Genomic DNA, 6799 nt, shown 5'->3' with positions numbered 1-6799 from the left:
AATATATTAAAAACGTTGCTTTAGTAAATTAAACGAACAACCTCTATAATATTCACATACTACATTTTATAAGAGTTGTTTTTAAATACATAATAAACTTCTTGTGGTAACCTTTGCTTAAATCCTTTTCATCAAAATTTTAATTTCTTTAAAATATTTTAATAGAACTTACTTTCCCTCCTAAACCAAAAAGTGGAAAGGAAACACCAGCAATAATTGATTCGTCACCTTCCTCACTACTATTAGTCTATTACTTAGAAACAGAACTTAAATCCTACCATTTTATAATCAAAATTCTAACCCCAACCCTAGCTCAATTTTCACAATTTCACAACATTGACTCGCGTTCTGCATTCCTCTCTCTCGCCGTCATGGTGTTTTTCATTGCTATGCTTGAGTCGTGTTCTGCTCGCATCCCATTCTGCTCTGCTCCTGTCATGTGTTTCTTCTGGCATCGTGTTCTGCTCTACTCCGCCATCGTTGATCTTCGGCTCACGCCATTCTGAAACATTCGCTTTGCTCCGCCGTGGTGTCGTTCACATCTTCCTCTCAAGTCTCTCAGTCATGACAAATATTTCTCTCAAATTTTACTTACTAGTGGTTTAATTTTGTTGAATTGTTGACCGTGTTCAATTAGAAACCCTAACCCCAACCACTTTGAATTTTGATTGATATGCAATTTACTCTTTTCTCTTCGCGTTCCTTGTCACTGCTCACGATTTACTCTTCTCTATTTGATTTCCTTGTCATTGCCTGTGTTCCTCATTGTCGGCATCACTGTTGGCGTCTCCGTCGTGTTCGTCGCTGCTCGCCTCGCCTCGCTGTTGGGTTCGTCCCTGTTCGCGTCGTCATCTGTTCATCGCTGCTCGCATTTGAAGCTTCTGGTTTTTTGTCTTCTCGCTTCCAATTTTCTCGTCGCCTTCTGCTCTCGACTTCTTCTTGGATCCTTGCTCTGTTCTATTTTGTTATGGCTGAATTTGATGAGAAATTTTGGTTATGCAATTTTTTCTTCTTTGATGAGAAATTACTGCTTAATTAATTCTGGTCCTGTAAAATCACTATAATGTTTCATTGTTATGATATATTTATCTGCCTCTGCTTTAATCACTAAATGATGGTAATTTTAGGGCTTGAAATTTAATTATTGTTGGTGAAATCTCAATTTGGGAATTTCACAGTGGATTCATTGTTATTGTAGGTGTTGGAGTTGGCTGGGAGTTATTTCAGTTCAATTGAGTTAGCGCTTAGTTTTTCGCCATGCTTCCAATTACGTTCACTTCTTTTTTTCTGCTTCTCTCTTTTTGCAAATTTTGTAGGTTTACTTTCATAGCTACAATATTTGCAAATTCATCTCAAAAGCCATTTACAGGCATTTCCCTTTCTTCTTCTTGCTTTCACTCATTCCAAATATCATGGACTTCTTTTCTTTTACCAACATATTTTCTGTGTTTTTCTGGTCATTGCAGAAATATAGACTTGGGAAAAGCCAACCACAACTTGAAATCTATTCTTGCAACAACAAACATGAAGGTAACTTGGTTATGGTTTCTAAGTTATTATAACTTGTTCCGATGAATGATCATTTTTCCCCTTTGGTGCAGATTGCAGCGAAATGAAGAATAGTGAAGATCCTTGTAACAGCAGGGAAGAAAGTATTGGAACACAGAATGAGACGATTGAGTAATAATTATAATAGTTAGAAAATTGATCAAACTAGTTGAATGCTTTTGTAATTGGTATTAAAAATTTCATTGATCAAATGTTGTGTTCAACAGAAGCATGCAAATTGTTGAGGCTCTCCAAATGCAAATGGAAGTGCAGAAGAAACTTTATGAGCAAATTGAGGTAGGTAGCTAAATTAAAATTGAAGCATAACAAGGATATGTTAAAGATCAATATGGATAATAGTTTTTCAGGTGCAAAGACATTTGCAGCTTAAGATTGAAGCACAAGGGAAGTAATTGCAATCAGTACTACACAAGGCACAATAAACACTTGCAGGAATGATCAACAATGGCAGCCCGGGATCTCCTCCAATTTCGGAACTGACAGAAACAAGAGGAGAGTTCAGTTGGAGCTGTGGGCAGAGGAAACAGAACAGAGGAACCATGTGTTCACTTGAAATTGAAAGTTCTTTGACATCTTCTGAAAGCTCAATGGATCAAAGGCCTAATATTACTAACACTACTAATACTGCTTCACTTGAATTGTTGTCACTCTTCAAAGAATCTAATGAACAAGAAGATGAATCTATTATTGGGAGAAAGAGGAGTTCAAGCTGCTGTGTTGATCAGCCATCAAAGATGAGCAGATCTGATTTAGTGTCAGATATCATTGACTTGAATTCAGAACAAATAGATTTAAATTGCAGTTCAAGCTTCTGGGAACAATGAGCATCACATATAAAAGAAGAAGAAAATATTTGTTTATTTTCAACCAAGCATCCTAATAATCTTCAACAAATTGTTATGGGATTTATTGGCAAACATGAATATATGTATTTAAAATGCTAGTTGAAACTTTTAATATCTATTTTAATTAGAATTTCATTAGTTATTACGGTTTTATGTCTTTTCTGAATTTTATTGTGTACAAATTTATGAAGGAGTAGTGAAAACTCTCATTCTCCCTTGTGTTGCGTTTTGCTGTTCCCTTGACCCTATTTATTATTATTTCTTGTGGTATCACAAACCGAAGACATGATATATTTTAGTTTATAATTTCAAAGTAAGAGAATATTTTTAACCTGATTCTCATCTGAAAAAAAAAACTTAAAAAAAACCTATAATCACTCCTCAACATCAAAATTAACATACTTATATACAAATTTAAATATCATATAGTCATATACAATATATATTGACAATAGATCTAACCAATATTATTAGCCACAAAAATTAATCAATACATCTCCACAATAGATCTAGTAAAGAAAAAGAAAAAAAAAACCTAATCTAAAAGATATAAACTTTAGCAATAATACGAACTATGCAAGTTTCAATAACAATAAAATAGTAGCGGTGACAACGTAAAACAAAGTAGAAGCGCAATGAGACTATGCAAAATAAGCGGTGACAAGATAAAACAAAAGAAAATCGACACAAAAAGAATTGAGTAAAAAAAGCAGAAAATAACTTTACACAGAACTAAAATAGTGTAGCGCGAGAATTGTAAAAGATTAAACGAGACTGATGATATTGGGTGTATATGTGAGAGCTAAACACGGAAGAGATAAAGATTAAGACTGAAAGATGACTGAGAATGAAATGCAAAGAATACTAAATGAGAAGATATTTGCCTTTTTTATTAATTTAGTTTTAATTTTATGATAAAAAATTTAAAAAATAAAAAATATTAAAAATTGTTGATAAAAAAGATTGTTTCTGAACTTTTCATTGTAAAAAAAAGAATTGAAAATAAACAAATAGCATATATAAGTCATAAAATTAAGAGTAATACGAGACATAATAGGCAACAGTATGATGTATATATTGCCTTGATGGTTGTTTATGGCTGCAAAAGTTGAATTATGTCTCATGACCAAATATTTAAAGAAAGAAAAAGAAGTTGGCTAGGGCAGCACCATATGAGATCGCTAATAAACCTGCATGAGAAGCAAAAGTAATAATAATGATAATAAAATATTATTGTTTAGAATAAGCTAATAATAAGGATGTAACCAAATTTTTTTTAATTTGTGTCTTTATTTCATATGTTAATTTATTAAATGAGCCTCACATCTTATCTAATCGTGAATAAAAATAATATATTTGTTAATATATTAAATTCATCATCTTAAAAAGTTTATTAAAATTAAAATAGTCAAATTAAAATCAAAATTAATAATTCTACGTCATTAATTTTATGTATGGCCAACAAAAACAAATATGATACACAATCAATATTGAGAGATGTTCAGATCTAATAATCTGTAAATAAAAAATAAAAATAAATAAAAAATATTAATGGGTTTGTAAATTGTTATATCAAAATATATTTTTAAATAAATAAAATAAAATACTTAAAAAAATAATTCTAACATTATTTACTAAAATATATTTTTTTAACAAAATTAAAATATCAAATAGAGTCATCTCAATTTAAAAAATCGAATTAACTTTTTCTAATTTTAGTATTTTCAGGTATCTCTCTTCTAATTTTATGCTAGAATCAGAAGAATCACTGTTCAATTTTAATTCATATTAGACTCATCTTACCTAATTTTTGTGTACTCTAATCATTATAAAATTTCTCTCCTTTGATACATTTAACCTATCAAATTTTTTTTCTACTTTTATACTTCAACTTGTATCTTTATTATTTTATTTTTGTTTTATTTTTGTTGTGAGACAATCAAAATGCATCAAATAGAATTCTAGTTAATTCGTTAACATGATAAAATTTTAAGAGATTAAATTACAGGTTTACTTCATTATAATTTAAATTAGAGTTGGTCCATTTTGATTTTGTCCAAAATTTTGATAGGTTTGCCTGATTTTTTTATCCAAAAATACATGGCTATAAAAATAATATTAAAATAATTTATTTTAAAAAATAATATATTTTTTATTTTAAAAAATCTTATTGAAAAAAAAATTGAAAAATTGTAAAACACTAATAAACAAAAGAATCGGCACCCATATATCTTACTATATTGAAATATATGTATGTCTCGTTCACTATTTTTTACAAAAGTAAAGAGACTACATGAAAGAAAATTAACATATATCGAATAGGAGAGTTGGTGGACAGTAAACCAAAAAATAAAAATTTCAAAATTTTTTTCCTCAATACACTACATTTCTCTTACTCTTCTAATGAATCTATGTATGTATGAACAATTTGAACCTAATGAGAAGTCTAATTTATAGAGTGAATTTAAGCACATCCTCCACGTATGGCAAGTGGTGTTTCTTTGTAATATTAGTAATTAATGATATATAATAATTAAAAAAATAAAATACCTATTATGATATCGTGGACTATGTAAATATTTAATTTATTATCTTAAATTCTGATATAATATCTATTTTAGCACTAAATTCTTATTTTTTATTTTAAATTTAGTTAATTATTTTTGTATTGACATCATATTGTTAAGCAAAAAAATAATAGGACTTATAATAAGGTAACGGTAACATATATAGTCGCCAACGGATTATTCACAGGATTACCATTTTTTTTTAACATGTGGCATATTTTGATTGTAAAATTAGTAATTTTACGATAAAAATGTACCACATGTCATTTGCTCATTGTAATTAAAATTAAATATTTTTCTCTAAAATTAAAGAATTTTTCGCTCCTCTCTCTTCCTTTATTTATCTCTCTCATTCTTTCACTCACTCTATCTCTTTTATATATTATCATCAATGATTAATTACAAATTTGATAATCAAAATATACTACATGGTATTCTCTAATTACATTCAAATTAAATTAAAATTAAAATATTAAAATTAAAATATAGTTATATTATATATTATATTTATATATTACTAACTAATTTAATAACTAAAATGTGTCATCACATGACACTCTCTTATTAAAATTTAGAAAAATATTTTCTTTTAAAATTAGTAAACCTCCTTCTTATATTCTCTTATCTATCTCTCTTTCTTTTTTTCTTATTTCTCTCTATCCTTTCCACTCTATATATAATTTATAATTTATATTTTATATTAGTAATTTTGACAATTCAAAATGTGTCACCAGATAATTTTTCCGGTAATTTCTTGTACTGTTATCTTTCTAATTTATATTTTTACATCCTTTTTTTAATATTTATTACATATAATTTAGAGAAAATATTAATATTATGATTAAAAGTTAGAATCAAGATTCAATTATTTTTTTAAAAAAATAAATTTGAGTTAATTTTATAACTATGAATATAATTTTTTTTATGATAATATCTAATTATACTTTTATATAGAGAGAGAAACAATATTATTGTTAAATAGTAAGCATGAAATTAATTATTTCTATTTGTGTAACAGACTTAACACCTAATCAAATATAAAAATATATATATTAAGTTCTTTCAAATTTTAGATAACGAATGTTAACATTAATTATCAGTAAAAATTAAACTTTTTTATATAAAAATAATAACTAAAAAATTTAATATTTAATTTATTTATTTTTATCTATAGAGACTCTGGTCTTCTTAACCGACGAAGAATTTTGTTCTTTATGACCTTTTTTATAAAAATAGTTTAATGTTATAAATTTTTGGTGTCATAATCTATAATGTCAGGATAGACGTAATTTTAAAATATTTATATTTTCGTAATGTTATTAAAGATAAAAATAGTAGTTTATATAATGGTGTTAATAGAGGTGTGGAAAAGGAGGGATGGGTTGCAATTTGAAAAATGATGTAGAAAATTATAAATATGTGTTGTGTAGTTGATGGAAGGATGCTTGAATTATCATCATCTTCTAACAAAATAAAAATGGATAAATAGTTAAATTTGTTTTTGAAAGATTATTTGTTCTCCAAATTAATTTTCAAAAGATTTTTTTATCAAATTCGTATATAAAAATTTTTAAATTAATCGCATTAGTTCTTCTGTTATTTTTTTTGTTAACGGTGCTAAAATTTGTTAATGTAGCACATTAAGTGATATTACAACAAACATATAAGAATCTAAATTCACTATTAGCATGATAAATTTATAAAATTAGATTAAATTAAAATCTAATTAATAGAAGAAATTGAGACATTAAAATTCTTCAATTTAAAATTGATTTGATATAATTTCATAAACTGATCGTATGTTACTCGTCATCCTCC

The 6799-nt window shown here is 27.1% G+C and overlaps 1 pseudogene; it reads left to right on the top strand.

Annotated features, from left to right (window-relative positions):
- Nucleotides 1–371: 371 nt before the first annotated feature.
- On the top strand, nucleotides 372–2393 carry LOC107487760 (myb family transcription factor PHL8-like; annotated as a pseudogene).
- Nucleotides 2394–6799: the final 4406 nt, after the last annotated feature.

Source organism: Arachis duranensis, chromosome 5 (genome assembly GCF_000817695.3).
Source record: "Arachis duranensis cultivar V14167 chromosome 5, aradu.V14167.gnm2.J7QH, whole genome shotgun sequence".
Lineage (NCBI taxonomy): Eukaryota > Viridiplantae > Streptophyta > Magnoliopsida > Fabales > Fabaceae > Arachis > Arachis duranensis.
The sequence above is the reverse complement of the archived record's forward strand: the minus strand, read 5'-3'. Positions and strand labels throughout refer to the sequence as shown.